Source organism: Ovis aries, chromosome 1, assembly GCF_016772045.2.
Source record: "Ovis aries strain OAR_USU_Benz2616 breed Rambouillet chromosome 1, ARS-UI_Ramb_v3.0, whole genome shotgun sequence".
NCBI classification, from domain to species: domain Eukaryota; kingdom Metazoa; phylum Chordata; class Mammalia; order Artiodactyla; family Bovidae; genus Ovis; species Ovis aries.
Window position 1 is genome coordinate 65,263,334 of NC_056054.1, and position 21,987 is coordinate 65,285,320.

Sequence of the window (21,987 nt, forward strand, 5' to 3'; positions counted from 1 at the left end):
TAGAAAGAAAACTTTCTAGTCTGTGCTGCTTGGAATTAGAAATATGTAATAATTAATCATATTTTTTCAGAATGCAGGAATCCTTTTGGTATAATTCATAGGACTTAATTGATACATAGGACAAGCAATTAACTCTATGAGGAACTCTCAATAGTGGGTATTCTCCATGCATTTCTTCAAATGAAAGGTATATCTCTGGCTACATTTCTTTCTTTAAGAACCATTTCCTTGGTTTTCAAATTTCTATAACATAATATTTGAGTATCTTAAAAATACATTATTGCCTTGTAAGCAGGTTGTAAAAATTATCAGTCCACACAATTTTATCAGTTTGTCTCATGCTAGATTTTACTTCTAATGCAAAATTAAGATATTGGCCTTCTTGCCTTTTCACCTGATAGATACAATTTGTTCTGTACCTTGGAAGAAACTGTAAGGCCGCTATAAACAACTACTGATACATAATTTAAAACATCAGTAAAGTCTAAGGAGAGCTTCCCAGGTGGCTCAGTGGGTAAAGAATCTGCCTGCCAATGCAGGAGACGCAGGAGACATGTGTTCGATCCCCGGGTTGGGAAGTCATTCTGAAGTAGGAAATGGCAACCAACTCCAGTATTCTTTGTCCATGGAAAATTCCGCGAACAAAGGAGCCTGGTGAGCTACAGCCCATGGGGTCCCAAAGGGCTGGACATGACAGCACACACACGTGTGAGGAAGTCTAAGGAAAGGTAATCTAGATTTTGCTGATTTTGCCTATCGAGACAGGAAACAGCAGCCCCTTTCATGTGTGTATCCTCTGTGTTAGTCTGATGCTTTCTGTTATTATACCACAAATGAACCTGCCCCAGTTCTTCCACTGCTCTATATTAGCATCTTCCATGTTTTGAAACTTGATTCAACAATCATTCCACACCAGAGGATGTATCATGACTTGTGAAATGTTCAGCACCTTTCCATAAAAAAAGATGAACTAATTTTACATAAGCAAGTTTAAAATGTCAGGAGAACAGAAGTGGATCTACATGAAATCATTTCTGAAAAAGAATTTGATTTTTGTCCACAGTGCATGAAAAACAATGAAATAGCCAAGAAAATATTTCGATATTTTACAGTTCTTTTGGCAGGTCAGTCTTAGACTCTTAAAACTTGGTATCCTAAAATGATATCTGTATGTTCAGTTAGAAGATAAAATATTCTCTGAAAGTTTGCTTTCAATAAAAACCAAAGTAGGTGAATGATAACAAAAAGGATTAATAAACTACAACATGTGCTGTTTTACTGATGTGATGGGGAGTTAGGTTTATTACTTTTTAATTGCCTTAATTTTTCAAAAATTCCTGAATAAGAGGTCCTGGTAACATTTCCACTGTGAAATATACAATCACTGGAATTCTAGTCCCCAAAATGTTAAACAGATCTACTGTGAACATATGTATGTCTTCTATTCAAAAATAAAAAATGGAGACTTCTGTGGTGGTCCAGTGATTAAAAATCTGCCTTACAATGCAGGGGTTGTGGGTTCAATCCCTGGTAGGGGAGCTAAGATCCCACATGCCTTATGGATAAACAACCGAAACAGAAAACAGAAGCAATACTATAACATATTCAACAAAGCCTTACAAAATTTAAAAAACAACAACTAAAAGTGATTTTACTAAAGCACCCTGATAACCATAAGCCAGGTCAAAATGTCTCGGAAACTGCACATCTCACGTGTCTCCTGATAAATTCAAAAGTAGTGCCTTTCACCAAGAGGTATGTGAGAAAGAACATCATTTGTAAAAAGCCAACTTTAGGTGAAGCATAATTTCCTTTTTAATGTATCTGTCCTGGTTTGGGAAAATTGTTCTACTTTCATATCAACATTAGGTTTTCAAGTGGGTTGTTTTTTTTTTTTTAATCTTGAACTGCAAGTGAAATCATGAAGGTCTTTTTTTTTTTTCTCTTCTATAAGCTCTGAAAAACAATTATTTTCATTTTGTAAACTAAGCACCCACTGGTAATTGTGGTGATCTGTGTTTACTGAATAATATTACCTAAAAAGACCACAATGCTCTGCCTCTTGTAAAGTGACTCTTATTTCAAGAATCTCCAAAGAACGTATCCCTGAAACTTCACACTGAATAAGTTTTAATATGTCAGTATTTTAAAGGATAACATGATTTGTAAAGAGCCCAGGAGTGAAGTGGAAGCACTCCTATCAATGATACTTTTGAGAATGGAATATGCTGTCCAGGTTCCTTGAAATTGGAATCAGGAATGGGGAAAATTGCTCCATTTGTTTTTCATAAATTGGAGGAGGTAACCTTCTAAGCAAAGAATGAGACACCAAGACACAGTGCTAAAAACGGTCTGAGGGAGGAATAGAAAGGAAATTCCATTGGAAAATTCCAAAAATTGCATTTTTTCAAAAGGCGACAGGCCCATTTATCTTGATTGAACCCCTTGACTCCTCTCTTCTTGAGGTTTACTAGTATTCCTATATTTTCTTTTCATTTTTCAGTGTTCTTCAACATTTCTCTCTATAGCTGTGTTTATCCAGCGTGGACTAAGCTCAGACATCAGAGTGGCCTCTCCAAGCCTAGTTGGTCTTCCCTGGCCACACCTTGAACTTTGGTGCCTTGATATTTTTGCAAAAGGAGTGCCTGAAGTAAGAACTGTCTCTTTCCCTATATCACAATCCTCCCTTCCTCCAGGCCCCAATTCAAAGACTTCTTCAGTTGAGGACTTACCTTTTGTTTCCTGATACATTATACACTGGGCAGAAGCTTGCTATGTAATGGTCATTTTACCACTCATGTGCCGCTTATCAATGTCACTACGTTGAAATGTCAGATTCAGTGCAAGTTCCCAGAAGAATGAAGATATCTTTCACTCTGGTGCATCTTCAGTGTGTATGGCACAGATCTTTTCATATTATAAGAACTCAAGTATTGTTTCTTGAGTGAAAAGTAAGCAAGAGATAATATGAACAGAAAATATGAAGACTCTTAACCATGAGAAGCTATTCACATTTTAAAGCATATTCACACTTGGAAAAAAAGCACTGTAAGACTAAAGAAATCTAAACTAAGTAGTGATCTCAAAGATTTCACTAAAGTAGATGTTGAAAGTGGAATCAGATTAAACTACCAAATTCGATAAGCAGTGCTCTAAATCTTTCAAAACGAAAATCTTTGAAAGGCGCACATAAATGAGGAAAAGGCAAACTATTACCTGAAAGTCTAACCATGTGTATGTCTTGATTCAAAATGCAAGTTACACTCCACCTTTTGGGCAACTTGGACGGCAGAAAGGAAGGAAAAAGTTATGCATTTTAAAAAGAATTTCCTTTAATTCCAAACAATCCTTCACATGGAAAGCTTAAAACCTGTTAAAATGTCTTATCTGATAGTTTGATCACACTCTATGGTCATGTTCCATCTAGGACGTTCCATCTAGGGGCAGCAAAGCCAGAAGGTGCGGAAACTCTGAAGCCACACTGAGTGTCAGTAATCTGGCTAAGCAAACAATGCATCCCTTAAAAATCCTTGACTCATTCTTTGACCATGAGGCTATATTTTTGATACCTCTCATATAAGGAAGATAAAAAGAAACATACTTTTTAAAGAGTTACAAGTAACCACCAAATTTAAAATTTTCTACAAACCAGCTGTCCACTCTCATTGTCACTACATTACCCTAAATTCTTTTAAGTTTACCATTAGATTATTGCTACAACAAGACTCTCCAATGCCAGCTCTTCCCTCACCAGAAGTCCCTCTTACCACTGTGATGTGAGTCTTTCTAAATCACGCAGTCCAAGTATAGTACTGTTACTTGCCTCCTTTCTCTAGTTACTAAGGGGTTGTAAAATCTGATCACACTTAACTAACCAACATTTTTCTACCACTGAACAGCTGAAGACGTAAAACACTTTTCTAATTGAATTAAAGTAAAATAATCTTGACTTTTCAGATATATCTTAAATGTCTAAAGGCTCACCACAATGCCAGGCACAAAACAGATGTCTAATGTACACATATATTAACTGATTAAATAATTGAAACATTTTTTCAAAAGTGCTTGTGAGGTGCTGGTAAACTGCATATTCTATAAGCTACTTTGTAATGCCACCATCTAACCCTCTGTATGTAAACATTTATAGGTTCAACAGCTCTAGAAAAAGTCAACAGAGGCCCCTTTCCCCATCAAAACCACTGTGCTCTAAAACATTCCCCTAACAAGATTCTGGTTTCATCCTCTCTCTGACAGGATTCTAAAGGCACTTCCATATTTAGAAGTGCTGAATTTATTTGAATACCAAAAGCCTAAACCAGGGTTTATTTGCCTTCTTACAAACACTTCAATAAGACAGATCCAACAGCTATCAATTTAAGAGCAACATCTGGATCTCTCATACCTGCCTAATAGATGCAGAGTGTTCTGCTCAAGGATTTTAAGACACTACACAAGAAAAAGGATACAAAGCTAGCAAACCTCATGTACTACAGAATAAAAAACACAGCTTATTTTTCCACAATTGAGAGGAATTGCGATTCTCATAGAGGCTTCCATTGTAATTACATGGAAGGTGGAATCTCTCAGGGGAGAATTTGCATCTGTCTTGAGAGTTTGTCCGCAGGACAGGTATTTATAAATTTCCACTTCCCTGGTTTAATTTTAGTCTTAGGTGAGCAAATAGGCATTTGTTTCACAATGCATTTCTTCTTGCCAACCCTTCAGATTATCTCCTTTGCATTTTGGTGATCAAACCCAATGAAAGCTACAGTTGGGTCACTCATGGGTCACTTCCTTAAAATTCTCCATCCTATTCTACTTGCATCCAGCAAGGAGACAGCATTTTTGGTCACTTATTACCAGACCATTTCTTAGGTAAAGAGCAAGAGAAAATGCACAGTTGCTAATAAGCTCATTATTAGTGATGCAGACTGCTGGTCAGCTATTGCCAGTTAATGACCAAAAATCACCATGTAGACAACTGACATTTTGCCTGAACACACTTCTCTGGCCAGTGATAATTAACCTGGAGATACAGAACCAGTCATTTTCTTAATACAACAAGGCACCTCTTTCAAAGTTGGGGCTCTTCCTGTTTTAATAATCAAAACGAAAAGACCTTTGGTACTTAATATTTAAACAAAATGTTTAATATTTACACAGTAAAGTTCTTCTTCTGATATTAAACCCACATTAAAGCAGGGATGGAAATTGGTTTATAATCTCTGACACTAGGCCTGGAGCCTTGTAGTGTAGTAAACAATGTCACTCTTCAGATGGGCACCACCTGCAATGGGTTCAGAAATGTCAACTGTAATTAAACATTTTATTTCAAGGATAATTCATAGGTTATGTACATGAAGGTTATGTACTGCTTTCTGCCATGAGAAATTTCAAAGTACTAGGCTGTGTAAATAAGAAGCAGGTCTTCCTTTTTTTTTTCTTTATTGCATGTTTTTTAAAAAGTGCATGCAAACTGACAGAGACCTAATTAATTTTATCCTTAAACACACCCATCGTATTTTGCAAAGATTTTTAAAGTCAATTTCATGAAGTTGACTGGTAGTGATATGTTTCTACCTTACCAATTATTTCTTCTAACATCAAGTAAGAATACTATCGGGGGAAAAAAGGACATGCTTTGCCACAAGCTCACACAAAGTAATGTGAACATTATGATTGGCTGAATTTGCTAAATTTTTCCTTTGGGGCTTTAGTTTTAACTTATGGTTTCAATGAAAGCCTAAAGAATATTTATTATTTTTAAAAGGATGGCAAGTTATCCAAAGGTGTGGGGGTGACATAGCACTTCCAACAATGGCTCCCAATTGTAATGAGAATTTAAAATGGAATCATTCAATTAAGAATATGTGTTTGTGCATGTGTATGTCTGTGTGTGTACACACACATATATGTACATAAGAGAAACGTTATTCAACTTCTATGCAGAGCACATCATGAGAAATGCTGGGCTGGAAGAAGCACAAGCTGGAATCAAGATGGCCAGGAGAAATATCAATAACCTCAGATATGCAGATGACACCACCCTTATGGCAGAAAGTGAAGAGGAACTAAGACTCTTGATGAAAGTGGAAGAGGAGAGTGAAAAAGTTGGCTGAAAGCTCAACATTCAGAAAACTAAGATCATGGCATCTAGTCCCATCATTTCATGGCAAATAGATGGGGAAACAGTGGAAACAGTGTCAGACTTTATTTTTCTGGGCTCCCACATCACAGCAGATGGTGACTGCAGCTATGAAATTAAAAGATGCTTTCTCCTTGGAAGGAAAGCTATGACCAACCTAGATAGCATATTCAAAAGCAGAGCATTACTTTGCCAACAAAGGTCTGTCTAGTCCTGTTCAGTTCAGTCCAGTCACTCAGTCGTGTCTGACTCTTTGCGACCCCATGAATCGCAGCACGCCAGGCCTCCCTGTCCATTACCATCTCACAGAGTTCACTCAGACCCACGTCCATTGAGTCAGTGATGCCATCCAGCCATCTCATCCTCAGTCGTCCCCTTCTCCTCCTGCCCCCAATCCCTCCCAGCATCAGTGTTTTTTCCAATGAGTCAGCTCTTCGCATGAGGTGGCCAAAGTACTGGAGCTTCAGCTTTAGCATCATTCCTTCCAAGAAATCCCAGGGCTGATCTCCTTCAGAATGGACTGGTTGGATCTCCTTGCAGTCCAAGGGACTCTCAAGAGTCTTCGCCAACACCACAGTTCAAAAGCATCAATTCTTCGGTGCTCAGCCTTCTTCACAGTCCAACTCTCACATCCATACATGACCACAGGAAAAACCATAGCCTTGACTAGATGGACCTTAGTCAGCAAAGTAATGTCTCTGCTTTTGAATATACTATCTAGGTTGGTCATAACTTTTCTTCCAAGGAGTAAGTGTCTTTCAATTTCATGGTGGCAGTCACCATCTGCAGTGGTTTTGGAGCCCCAAAAAATAAAGTCTGACACTGTTTCCACTGTTTCCCCATCTATTTCCCATGAAGTGATGGGACCAGATGCCATGATCTTTGTTTTCTGAATGTTGAGCTTTCAGCCAACTTTTTCACTCTCCTCTTCCACTTTCATCAAGAGGCTTTTAGCTCCTCTTCACTTTCTGCCATAAGGGTGGTGTCCTCTGCATATCTGAGGTTATTGATATTTCTCCCAGCAATCTTGATTCCAGCTTGTGTTTCTTCCAGTCCAGCGTTTCTCATGATGTACTCTGCATATAAGTTAAATAAGCAGGGTGACAATATACAGCCTTGACGTACTCCTTTTCCTATTTGGAACCAGTCTGTTGTTCCATGTCCAGTTCTAACTGTTGCTTCCTGACCTGCATACAGATTTCTCAAGAGGCAGGTCAGGTGGTCTGGTATTCCCATCTCTTTCAGGATGGTTTTTCCAGTGGTCATGTAAGAATGTGACAGTTGGACTGTAAAGATAGCTGAGCACCGAAGAATTGATGATTTTGAACTGTGGTGTTGGAGGTGACTCTTGAGAGTCCCTTGGACTGTAAGGAGATCCAACCAGTCCATCCTAAAGGAGATTAGTCCTGGGTGTCCATTGGAAGCACTGGTGCTGAAGCTGAAACTTCAATACTTTGGCCACCTCATGGGAAGAATTGATTCATTTGAAAAGACCCTGATGCTGGGAGGGATTGGGGACAGGAGGAGAAGGGGACCACAGAGGGTGAGATGGCTGGATGGCATCACCAACTCGATGGACATGAGTTTGAGTGAACTCCAGGAGTTGGTAATGGACCGGGAGGCCTGGCACATGCTGTGATTCATGTGGTCGCAGAGTCTGAAACGACTGAGCAACTGAACTGAACTGAAGAGGAAGGAAGCAACTCTCCATTCTTTCTGTACTAGTAAAAATTCATTCACTGTTCCTTAATAGCAATTTCTTAAGAGCTAATATAATGATTCTGAGACTTCCAGTACACTTTCCTCTCCCTCCAGCTTAATAGTCTACATCTTTTCCTCAAAAACAAGGCTCAAGGGGAAAGACCTTAAGTGAAAATGCTTAAATATTTCATTAAAATAATAATAAAAAAATCTGGATTGAAGTGGCACTTTTTTATGCTTTTAACACAGTCCATTCTCTTTAAAGAGTACTCTTTTCTCTAATTATTTAAGGCAAGAAGAAAAAGAATAATCTGTTTATGTCTCACTTGCTCTCTCTCCCTGTTCATTCTGAACTACTTACTTCACAGACAAATATTTTATGACCTATGTCATCTACCAAAAAGAAGTCCTTACATACCTAAATGGGCTTCTCTAGTGGCTCAGATGATAAAGAATCTGCTGTCTTAGGTTTAATCCCTGGGTTGGGAAGATCCCCTGGGGAAGGAATGGCAACCCACTCCAGTATTCTTGCCTGGAAAATACCATGGACAGAGGAACCTGCAGACTACAATCCAAAGAGTTGCAAAGAGTCTCTCATAATTGAGCAACTAACACGCATACATCTATCTAAACAAGCTTGACCAAAAAAAGAAGAGGCATTTGCTAAAAAGAAGCAGAGCCCCACTTCCATCAGGTGGGATTCTGCAGAGACGCCCAGCACTGACCCAATGGAGACATGCCCCTGTGGCACTGTTTCTGAAATAAAATGCTAGTCTTAGTCTCTGTGAAAAATTCGCTTATAATAATGAAAAGCTTTAGACATAAACTCTTCAAAATCAGTATTATGAGTGTTATAAGATATTATTATTAAAAGAGCATTAATTGTCCTTCCTTTAATTAATGGTCTTTTCTTTTGAAAATATGATAACTGTAAAAGCTATGTATAAATATGGGAAAAGGAAATCATACATTAAGAGATAAACACTATGAATTATATGATTATTGATTTTAAATTACATTATAACTTAAAAATTGCTATTTAAGAGAAATACTTGAAGGGAATATGACAAGAGTATGTTAAAATGATGGGTTTATGAGTAAGAATTTTTTCCACTTCCCAACTTTCTGTAATGTGATTGTATGACTTTAATTACTAAACAGCTATGTCAAATAAGGAGATAATCACCTTGTGGAATTAAAAAATCTGCAACGCACTTGTTCATTGAACCACAGTAAGAAGAGGTGAAGAAGAAATTGTGTGGAAGCTTGAACCAGACACAATCTGTCTCCACATCTCTCTTGCAACATAGAATAATCCAAGAGTGTCGGCAAAATACAATGAAGAAAGAAGGCAGAACATAGTCTTAGAATCTCAGAATATTAGTTGGTTTGAACCTGGAGCTTCTGTTTAATTAAGTTTAGATTCGAAGTTCTAAAGATTTCCTTTCTCTTCCTATTAAAATGGTGCTGTACTGGCTGCAAGATAGAAGACAAAAGCTTTCCTAATCCAGCTTTACCCAATCCTAGTTAGAAAAGTAGAAAGCACTGTGGTTTTGGTTACCTCCTGGTGGGCTGCAGTCCATGGGGTCGTTAAGAGTCGGATACAACTGAGCGACTTCACTTTCGCTTTTCATTTTCCTGCATCAGAGAAAGAAATGGCAACCCACCCCAGTGTTCTTGCCTGGAGAATCCCAGGGACAGGGGAGCCTGGTGGGCTGCCATCTATGGGGTTGCACAGAGTTGGACATGACTGAAGCGACTTAGCAGCAGCAGCATAGCTATCACAAAAAAGGATTACAGCACAAACAACACATTTCAACTGCATAAATCTCCACTGAATCAGATCAGCCTTAGATGTTAAATTTACAGTGCATTTTCAAACTGAGAAAGTAGAAAGGATATGTCTAAAGCCATAATGCTAGCAAATGACAGAACTGGTAATATGGCACAAATGATCACCTGACTGTTCCATGAACTTCTGCATTCAAGCCACATATGTACACATATGCATCCTTTGTCTCAGTTCATTAACATGTGGTGAATATTTGTCACGTGACTTATGTGAGTATCATGTTACTTATCATGAGTTTAATCTCATTTTACCTCTCAACCTAACACAATTCCTCACTGCCTCTTCCAACCACACTTTCTTCTCTGCAAAAAAATTCCATGATTGGAACAGATCTGCTACAATGCCAATGCCAAAAGCCTTCCATGCAATAAACCCCATTACCCACCCTTGCAGTCTTCCAGGTACAGGGTTTGAGCTTGAGACTTCTTACATAAAAAATGAAGTGAAGCTCATGGCAGCCATGGAAGAGTAATTAGAAAGAATATTCTTCCCCTAGAGACGTCTTTGCCTACTGAGATGGAAAGGCTTAGGAAGAAGAATCCTAAAGCACCATACCTGATCAAATAAGAAGAATTCATTTAGAACAAATACAACATTAAAAGCTAATTTTTTTCACCACAAAATTAATTGATTAACTTTTCACTCTACAAACATATTACTGAAACTTTCTCACTGCACAAACTCGCCAAACAAAATGAATGGTTTTGTTTTGAGAATTAATTTAGATATTAAAAAATTATATTTTCCACCAAGATCTCAGTTACTCAGATTAAATATTAACCAAAAGCTGTCTTCTGCTTAAATAGAATTTAGCCTTTGAAGTGTTTTTATTAATCTCTTCTGATGTAGGTGCTTGAAATTCTATGAAAGTGCTGCTGCTACCCATTCTGTGCATCACTTACTGTAATTTATTTTCAGAACATAATTCTATTTATAAATGAAAATCCTATTAAAAGAAGACAAGAAAAATTAGTCCGAGACTTTGCATTGGTAGAGTAGAAGCAAAATGAGCGGCCTAACCTGAAGTGACATTTACAAATTACCTGTTAATTTAAACCAGGTTGAGGGATGACAGAATTTAGTCAGACTGACAGGAAGTACGGAAGGAATGACAGTTGGGTCTGGAGTGGTCATAAAGCTCTCACTGCTGGCACATTTATCTGTGTTCCTCTTCTATCCCACCACCTCCCCTGAAGCTTCTTGCCTAGTAAATAATATATTGGTAAAAATATTTACATTTTCGTCGGATTAGTGAGTAAAGGTTCTACACAGCCGGAAGCTCTCCTCTTTTGTTGAAGGGGAGGAAATCATTTATTTAAAAAGGCTTCAGGCTTTAGTCATGTGAGTGACCCCACCACATACACACATACCATCCTATTATTTATGTCCAAATATCAGTAATTTTCTTTATGAGGGTTTTTGAATAAGCATGAGATCCCAAGAAGACTACAGACAGCTGAATACCATTCATGGGCATACAGATACATCCCTCTCACTGTCTGCCTCGGTGTTTCTGAGAATAAGCTATCAGAAAGGGTTGGTGCTCCTTGGATCCCTTCTACTCATTTCTTGAAATGCAACATCCAAAAATATTTTGTAAATAAAAGCATAAAATACTCTGAAAAGGAAGCCAAAGAAGGGAAAACTGCAATAGACTTGGATTTTTTTGTTTGTTTGTTTTTACCCTTTAGTTGCTCAGTCATGTCCAGCTCCTTTGCAACCCCATGTAGCCTACCAGGTTTCTCTGTCTATAGGATTTTCCAGGCAAGAATACTGGAGTGGGTTGCCATTTCCTTCTCTGGATGGACTTTGTTTAGTTCAATTTAAATTACTATCCTCTATACTAAGTATTTATAGATATTATACATTTTAAAGTAGATTTTCACTTCAGTTCAGTCACTCAGTCATGTCCGACTCTTTGCCACCCCATTAAGCCCAGCACGCCAGGCCTCCCTGGCCATCACCAACTCCCGGAGTTTACTCAAACCCATGTCCATCGAGTCGGTGATGCCATCGAGCCATTTCATCCTCTGTCGTCCCCTTCTCCTCCTGCCCCCAAACCCTCCCAGCATCAGGGTGTTTTCCAATGAGTCAACTCTTCACATGAGGTGGCCAAAGTGTTAGAGTTTCAGCTTCAGCATCAGTCCTTCCAATGAACCCCCAGGAGTGATCTCCTTTAGGATGGACTGGTTGGATCTCCTTACAGTCCAAGGGACTCTCAAGAGTCTTCTCCAACACCACAGTTCAAAAGCATCAATTCTTTCGCGTTCAGCTTTCTTCACAATTCAATTCTCACATCCATGCATGACTACTGGAAAACCATAGCCTTGACTAGACGGACCTTTGTTGACAAAGTAATGTCTCTGCTTTTCAATATGCTAGTTAGGTTGGTCATAACTTTTCTTCCAAGGAGTAAGCATCTTTTAATTTCATGGCTGCAGTCACCATCTGCAGTGATTTTGGAGCCCCCCAAAATAAAGTCTGACGCTTTCCTCTGTTTTTCCATCTATTTCCCATGAAGTGATGGGACCAGATGCCATGATCTTCGTTTTCTGAATGTTTAGCTTTAAGCCAACTTTTTCACTCTCTTCTTTCACTTTCATCAAGAGGCTTTTTAGTTCCTCTTCACTTTCTGCCATAAGGGTGGTGTCATCTGTATATCTGAGGTTATTGATATTTCTCCCAGCCATCTTGTTTCCAGCTTGTGCTTCTTCCAGCCCAGCATTTCTCATGATGTACTCTGCATATAAATTAAATAAGCAGGGTGACAATATGCAGCCTTGATGGACTCCTTTTCCTACTTGGAACCAGTCTGTTGTTCCATGTCCAGTTCTAACTGTTGCTTCCCGATCTTCATGTAGGTTTCTCAAGAGGCAGGTCAGGTGGTCTGCTATTTCCATCTCTTTCAGAGTTTTCCACAGTTTATTGTGATCCACACAGTCAAAGGCTTTGGTATAGTCAATAAAGCAGAAATAGATGCTTTTCTGGAACTCTTTTTGCTCTTTGGATGATCCAGCGGATGTTGGCAATTTGATCTCTGGTTCCTTTACCTTTTCTAAAACCAGCTTGAACATCTGGATGTTCGTGGTATTGCTGAAGCCTGATTTGGAGAATTTTGAGCATTACTTTACTAGCTTGTGAGGTGAGTGCAACTATGTGGTAGTTTGAGCATTCTTTGGCATTGCCTTTCTTTGGGATTGGAATGAAAGGTAGTATTTAATAATTAAACTTTTCATAAAACATCTATTTCACATTCAACTTATAAAGAGGTACATTTTTCTGTTTGGTGGGCATATCCACAGTAGCACTAATTAGAGCTAGATATACGCATAGAGTGTAAATCTGTAAAGGCACGTACCCACACACACAATGCACACAAAGTATGCATCACAAATATATTTACAGTCATATGTTTTCTCATGAACAAGACCTTTTTGTACCTTAAAATACAAAACTGGTGTTTATTTTTAAGTAGGGGGCCACCTTTACATTCATTAATTAATGACAAATACATTTTGATAACATAAATATACATTAAATAAAATGAGTGATAAAACAAAAATAGATCATCTTTGCATCCTTAAATTAATGACAATAAAACATATTGCTGTTTTATCTGCCTGCATACTAGCTAAGGCTCCTGATCTTTTTTGTCCCTTTTAGATGGATGTCAAGAAATTTATGTATTCTTTTTTCTTGTTTACCCATTTTGGAATTCTATGGACTGTGCAGGGATAATTCTGTATCAGAAAAGTAATTGCTGTGGATTATTCACACCCTGATTCTCAGAATCTTTACCCAACTTTCAGGAAATATTCTGGGCTTGAAAATTATTGGGTGTAGGCTTTCTTCTCTAAACAAATATCTATTTGTGATAATGGTGCCTACCAGAGACTCTGAACCATGACTGTTATTTCAAGAGCAATGTTACCAAAGTCAGAAAGAACTCTATCTTCAAATCTTGATCCATTGTGTCTGATGCTGTACCATTTGTTAGCTAGCAATAAGGAATAATTCAATCTCCTAATACTAGCATAATCAGAATAATCATACTAATTTTAGCTTTTCCCAATAAGAAACTAGTTCTTTTTTTTAAAGTTTTTTTAAGTTTTATTATTGGAATATAATTGCTTTACAATCTTCAGTATTAGTTTCTGGTGTACAACAAAGAGAATTAACTATGTTGTTGTTTAGTCACTAAGTCATGTCCCACTGTTTGCAAAACCATAGACTGTAGCCTGCCAAGTTCCAGTATCCATGGGATTTCCCAGGCAAGAATGGGTTGCCATTTCCTTCTTCAGGGGATCTTCCCAACCCAAGGATGGAACCCGTGTCTCCTACATTGGCAGGACATTATTTACCCCTCCCTCTTGCATCTCCCTCTCCCACCCCATCCAACCTCTGTGGCTTATCACCTAGCACCAAAGAAACTAGTTTTAAAGAGACTAAATGTTAAATTTGGGTGAAAATGTTTGAAATCTGTGATTCTCACAAAGAGAGTCTGTCGGAAAAACAAATCCAGTTTCATGCAGTTCCTCAGCCTAACTGGGTGAGAGTCAGTCCCATACAAATTCCATAATTTGTTCTCTCCATACAAATTTTGTAATTCCAATTATCAGGTCATTTAAAATTAACATCAATTTAAAACAAAGTTCAGAAAGGATAATAAAGAGAAATTATTCAGCTCTTCCTCATTCCTCCATACCCCAAATGCCATAGGAGCTTTCCTCCCACTTCCATCTTCTATAAAAGTGAAAGTCAAGAGACTCCCTTGTCCTCTTTGGCACACAGAGAAACAATTGTTATGCTAAGTGCTACTTTTGAGTCTTTCCTTAGTTTGAGTTTAGAGATAAATTATAAGTTATCTATGTCTTAGGCTCCTCAGTCACATTGCTGTCAAGAAGCATATGCCTGTTTGGGCCTGGTTATTTCTACAAGATTTATGAAATGTTACTCTGCTCCAAGATTGATATCCATGTCCTTATTCAGTATATCAAGGGCGTGTGATAATGGTAGCGATCAATGTTGTTTTAACACTGCACAAAGGCCAGAGTGTCAAGGCCATCACTTCATTAGACAACAGGACTATTGATTATTAACTAGAGACTGGCTAAAATCGAAGTACCTGTACAATCTCCCCATGCCAAAAAATTATTGGTAAGCAAACAGATTACATAATCTGTCAACCACTGAAACTTTCTCAAAACTAAACAGAGGGTATGAGGAGCATTCCAAAGGGTATTTCATGAGCGATTTCTTCTTTATGGTCCCTAACCTTGTGCTCTCCTATCTCCTAAAGCTGGAATAACTTAAGATTTGCAGCACTGCTTGAATCCTGAACTTATGGTAAAAATCCTCATTAAAAAATGAAGAAAAGGGGTATGACAAACTGCTAAGGTTTTTTTCAGTAGGTATGGAAGGGAAAGAAAAGAAGAAAGAGGTTACAGCTGTGAAGGGAAACAGTTAAGGACTATTTATCCCCTACATTTCTCTAATCTTCCGATTTCTGCCTTTTAAAAAATAGTAAATGTTTTCTAAATATCACAAGGCTAAAGGAAACTACACAGTCTTCCTTCCCCATCCAGAGATGTATTATCATTTAAATACCTGATCATTTTTCACATGCAAATTTATCAGATGCCCATTCTCTTGGCCCTAAGCTACCAGCTATGAAATTTGTACACTCTTATTGCAGATGTTAAAGAGGCTTCTCTATCCTGGAGTTATATATTTGGACACTAAAGCAATTTCCCCATCGTGTCTTCTTTAATTGGGCCAGGCTTCCTAAACAGCACAATTTCCCCCTTGACCAGTCCTCTCTGTGCACACACTTAGAAAACAGGGAGTGGGTCAAAAGGAGGGCATTGGGAGAGAAGAAAAAACCTGTTTGAAATAGTGATTTGAACACCTCTAATGGAGCTCTAAGAACTCATCCTAAGTAAAGCAAATGGCATGAGGCATGTGGAAAACTGATTAGCGAGGACCAAAGCAGACGTTTATTGCCCAGAGGTAGAAAGTCCACTAATCTTCCTGTTAAACCTGTTTTCATTTCCTTCTCAACTAACCTCACTCTGGACCAAATTCATCACCTGTCTTAAGCCTCCAATTGCTACTGAAATCAACATCAAGGGAAGAGTGAATGGGAATCTCATGGGGCGTTATTTCCCCCTTTCCTCCCGGAATTCCCAAAGATCATTTTGAAATGCTGAAATGTCAGGGCCTTGACCCTTTACAACTTCCACTGCATTTCTGCTTTTCAGAAATAGCCTTAGGAACCCCACATCATGGTTTGAGACCATTAGCAGTAGTCTTGAAGAAGGGTGATAAGATGGACTTCAGTGAGTTGTCGACCATACAGAGCAGAAATCTCTAACTAATTACAACATGAGGATACGATGGAAGCCTTTGGTGTCATGAGATTAAGTCCCAGGCCAAGCAATTTTTCTTTGGTGGTGCTAGAATGGTATGGTGGAGCCCTTTTGACAAGTGAGAGACCCTAAAACTGAAAATCTTAAAATAGATCATCAGGGAGTCCCTGGCTGTCCAGTGGTTAAGACTTCACCTTCCAATGCAGGGGGTTTAGTTTCCATCCCTGGCTGGGGAGGCTAAGATTCCCACATGCCCTGCAGTCAAAAAACAAAACGTAAAACAGACGCTATATTGTAATAAATGCAAGAAGGACTTTTAAAATGGTCCACATCAGTAAAAAAAAAATCTTTAGAAAAAGGATCATCAAAGCTGGAACAATTTGAGTAACAAAATAAGCAGCCATATTAGATTATAATTGTAAATATAAAATAAATATGTATGAGCCCATATTGGTATAAATAAATGAAGGAATAAGTAAATGAGAAGAGAAAAACCTCTTCACAGAAGAAATTTTAATAATTTACACAGACACTCTCCCTTCCAGAAGGTGGCTTTTAGTGCCCTCTTCCCCATCCCCCACGTTTCCTGCCCTTGACCTGGACTGGATTTAGTAACTTTCTTCCAAAGAATAGAGTGTGCAGGGAGGAGTGGGGAGTAAGTTTACAATGGAAAAATTTACCAAATATTGCCTAGACCAGATGATCAAGATTAGTGTCACCAGTGATAAGTTATGTTGATAACACAGAATGTGACAAGAAGAGCATTTCACTTTTGTGGTGCCACGCCCTGCCAAGTCACTTCAGTCATGTCCAGCTCTGCGACCCTATAGACTGTAGCCCACCAGGCTCCTCTGCCCATGGGATTCTCCAAGCAAGAATACTGGAGTGGGTTGCTGTGCCCTCCTCCAGGGGATCTTCCCAATCTAGTGATCGAACCTGCATCTCTTACATCTTCTGCTTTGGTAGGCGGGTTCTTTTCCACTAGTGCTACCTGTGAAGCCCCACCTTTGTTGTTTTCCACCCTAAAAGGTCTTCCAGTCTACTTCCCTCCAGTCTACTCAGAATGAAAACATCAGACAATACCAAATTAAGGAAGTACAAAATAACTGACCACTAATCTCCAAAACTGTCAAGGTCATGCAAACAAAGAAAGACTAAGAAACTGTCACAGACTAGAGGAGACTAACATGTGACATTTAAATATAATAGTGTCCTGAATTTGATCCTGGGACAGAAAAAGGACATTCTTAGAAAAACTAGCAAAATATAAAGTGAATTTAATTGATGGTAATATGCCAGTTTTGGTTTCTTAACTTTGATAAATGAACTCTCGTGTATAGAATGTGGACATTAGGGGAAGCTGGGTGAGAGGTATACAGGAATTCTCTGCATTTTCTTTGCAACTTTTCTGTAAGTTTAAAATTATTCCAAAGTAAGAGTTTATTTTAAAAATCCAAAAATGTTCTTTAATGATCCACTAGAATTTTTCCCATTATGTAAAGAAAAGAAATAAATACAATGTTAAGAAAACCATGAAAGGGTGATAATTCATTTATACAAAAAAAAATATATATATATACATATACTCACATGTACATATGTAGATGTGTGTATATATATATGCTGCTGCTGCTAAGTTACTTCAGTCGTGTCTGACTCTGTGTGACCCCAAAGATGGCAGCCCACTAGGCTTCCCCATCCCTGTGATTCTCCAGGCAAGAACACTAGACTGGGTTGCCATTTCCTTCTCCAATGCATGAAAGTAAAAAGTGAAAGTGAAGTCGTTCAGTCGTGTCTGACTCTTCATGACCCCATGAACTGCAGCCCACCAGGTTCCTCAGTCCCTGGATTTTCTAGGCAAGAGTACTGGAGAGGGTGGCCATTGCCTTCTCTGATATATATATAAAACACAGACACACGTATATTCAATTCAGTTCAGTTCAGTTTAGTCACTCAGTCGTGTCCGACTCTTCGCAACCCCATGAAGCCCAGCAGGCCAGGCCTCCCTGTCCACCAACTCCCAGAGTCCACCCAAACCCACGTCCATTGAGTCGGTGATGTCATCCAACCATCTCATCCTCTGTTGTTCCCTTCTCCTCCTGCGTTCAATCTTTCCCAGCATCAGGGTCTTTTCAAATGAGTCAACTGTTCGAATGAGGTGGCCGAAGTATTGCAATTTCAGCTTCAATATCAGTCCTTCTAATGAACACCCAGGACTGATCTCCTTCAGGATGGACTGGTTGGATCTCCTTACAGTCCAAGAGACTCTCAAGAGTCTTCTCCAACACCACAGTTCAAAAGCATTAATCCTTCAGCGCTCAGCTTTGTTTGTAGTCCAACTCTCACATCCATACCTGACCACTGGAAAAACCATAGCCTTGACTAGATGGACCTTAGTCAGCAAAGTAATGTCTCTGTTTTTGAATATGCTATCTAAGTTGGTCATAACTTTCCTTCCAAAGAGTAAGCGTCTTTTAATTTCATTGCTGCAAACACCATCTGCAGTGATTTTGGATCCCAGAAAAATAAAGTCAGCCACTGTTTCCACTGTTTCCCTATTTATTTCCCATGAAGTGATGGGACTGGATGCCATGATCTTCGTTTTCTGAATGCTGAGCTTTAAGGCAACTTTTTCACTCTCCTCTTTCACTTTCACCAAGAGGCTCTTTAGTTCTTCCTCACTTTCTGCCTTGAGGGTGGTGTCACATGCATATCTGAGTTTATTGATATTTCTCCTGGCAATCTTGATTCCAGCTTGTGTTTCTTCCAGTGCAGCGTTTCTCATGATGTACTCTGTATATAAGTTAAATAAGCAGGGTGACAATATACAGCCTTGACGTACTCCTTTTCCTATTTGGAACCAGTCTGTTGTTCCATGTCCAGTTCTAACTGTTGCTTCCTGACCTGCATACAGATTTCTCAAGAGGGAGGTCAGGTGGGCTGAAATTCCCATCTCTTTCAGAATTTCCCATAGTTTATTGTGATCCACACAGTCAAAGGCTTTGGCATAGTCAATAAAGCAGAAATAGATGTTTTTCTGGAACTCTCTTGCTTTTTCCATGATCCAGTGGATGTTGGCTATTTGATCTCTGGTTCCTCTGCCTTTTCTAAAACCAGCTTGAACATCTGGATGTTTGTGGTTCACGTATTGCTAAAGCCTGGCTTGCAGAATTTTGAGTATTATTACTAGCGTGTGTGATGAGGGCAATTGTGCAGTAGTTTGAGCATTCTTTGGCATTGCCTTTCTTTGGGATTGGAATGAAAACTGACATTTTCCAGTCCTGTGGCCACTGCTGAGTTTTCCAAATTTGCTAGCATACTGAGTGCAGCACTTTCGCAGCATCATCTTTCAGGATTTGAAATAACTCAACTGGAATTCCATCACCTCCACTAGCTTTGTTCGTAGTGATACTTCCTAAGGCCCACTTGCCTTCACATTCCAGGATGTATGGCTCTAGGTGATGATCACACCATCGTGATTATCTGGGTCATGAAGATCTTTTTTTGTACATTTCTTCTGTGTATTCTTGCCACCTCTTCTTAATATCTTCTGCTTGTGTTAGGTCCAGACCATTTCTGTCCTTTATTGAGCCCATCTTTGCATGAAATGTTCCCTTGGTATCTCTAATTTTCTTGAAGAGATCTCTAGTCTTTCCCATTCTATTGTTTTCCTCTATTTTTTTGCATTGATCACTGAGGAAGGCTTTCTTATCTCTCCTTGCTATTCTTTTGGAACTCTGCATTCAAATGGTTATATCTTTCTTTTTCTCCTTTGCTTTTCACATCTTTTCTTTTCTCAGCTATTTGTAAGGCCTCCCCAGACAGCCGTTTTGCTTTTTTGCATTTCCTTTTATTGGAGATCGTCTTGATTCCTGTCTCCTGACAATGTCCCAAACCTCTGTCCATAGTTCATCAGGCACTCTGTCTATCAGATCTAGTCCCTTAAATCAATTTTTCCCTTCCACTGTATAGTCATAAGGGATTTGATTTAGGTCATACCTTAATGGTCTAGTGGTTTTCCCCACTTTCTTCAATTTCAGTCTGAATTTGGCAATAAGGAGTTCGTGATCTGAGCCACAGTCTGCTCCCAGTCTTATTTTTGCTGACTGTATAGAGCTTCTCCATCTTCGGCTGCAAAGAATATAGTCAATCTGATTTCAGTGTTGACTAACTGGTGATGTCCATGTATAGAGTCTTCTCTTGTGTTGTTGGAAGAGGGCATTTGCTATGGCCAGTGTGTTCTCTTGGCAGACCTCTATTAGCCTTTGCCCTGCTTCATTCTGTACTCCAAGGCCAAATTTGCCTGTTACTCCAGGTGTTCCTTGACTTCCTACTGTTGCATTCCAGTCCCCTATAATGAAAAGGACATCTTTTGGGGGTGTTTGTTCTAGAAGGTCTTGTAGGTCTTCATAGAATGGTTCAGCTTCAGCTTCTTCAGCGTTACTGGTTGGGGCATAGACTGGGATTACCATGATATTGAATGGTTTGCCTTGGAAATGAACAGAGATTATTCTGTCTTTTTTGAGATTGCATCCAAGTACTGCATGTTGGACTCTTTTCTTGACTATGATGGCTACTGCATTTCTTCTAAGGGATTCTTGCCCACAGTAATAGATATAATAGTCACCTGAGTTATCAGGTCAGTTGCTCAGTCATGTCGGAATCTTTGCGACTGCAGCACACCATGCCTCCCTGTCCATGACCAGCTCCTGGGGTCTACACAAACCCATGTCCAGTGAGTCGGTGATGCCATTCAGCCATCTCATCCTCTGTGATTCCCTTCTCCTCCTTCTCCCAATCCTTCCCAGCATTAGGGTCTTTTCAAATGAGTCAACTCTTTGCATGAGTTGGCCAAAGTATTGGAGTTTCAGCTTCAACATCAGTCCTTCCAATGAACACCCAGGACTGATCTCCTTTATGATGGACTGGTTTGATCTCTTTGATGTCCAAGGGACTCTCAACAGTCTTCTTCAACACCACAGTTTAAAAGCATCAACTCTTTGGTGCTCAGCCTTCTTTATGGTCCAACTCTCACATCCATACATGACTACTGGAAAAACCATAGCCTTGACTAGATGGACCTTTGTTGGCAAAGTAATGTCTCTGCTTTTTAATGTGCTATCTAAGTTGGTCATAACTTTCCTTCCAAGGAGTTAGCAACTTTTAATTTCATGGTTGGAATTACCAAATGCAGTGATTCTAAGTTATAGATAATTGATAAATATGTAGAGATATAGATCAAACCAGATCATGCCAATCTATCATACACTCATTTATTATAGTATTCATTCATTCACTATTACTCAGCCACTGCTATTTTGAAACTACTACATGTGAGGCACTTTGCTATGGACTTGGAATTCAATCATGACAAGATGAATATGGATCCCTTAGGAGTTCTTAAGTTCATTTTTTTGCGTTCCAAAACATTAAAATCTTCAAGGATTTCATCAAAAGCATTGTTTTTTTGTTTTATTTAGTAAAATTCCTGGATTTCTAATCTGGATATATCACTTATTGAGTCTGCGTTCTGAGCAAGATTCTTAACATCTACCTGTATTTCTGTTTTCTAGTCTATCAAATGTGAATTATATGATTACTATCTCCCAAAGCTGTCTTAGGGTTTCCCAGATGCACAGTGGTAAAGAATCTGCCTGCCAATGCAAGAGACACAGTTTCTATCCTGGGTTGGGAAGATCCCCTGGAATAGGAAATGGCTACTCATTCTAGTGTTCCTGCCTGGGAAATCCCATGGACAGAGGAGCTGGTGGGCTACAATCCATGGGGTCACAAAGAGTCAGACACGACTGAGCACACACATACATACACACAAAAAGCTGTCTTAAGGATAAAGTAAATCCTCATGTATATTATAAATTGTTATGCAGATGCTACCTATAACACAGTGAACAGTTACTGTG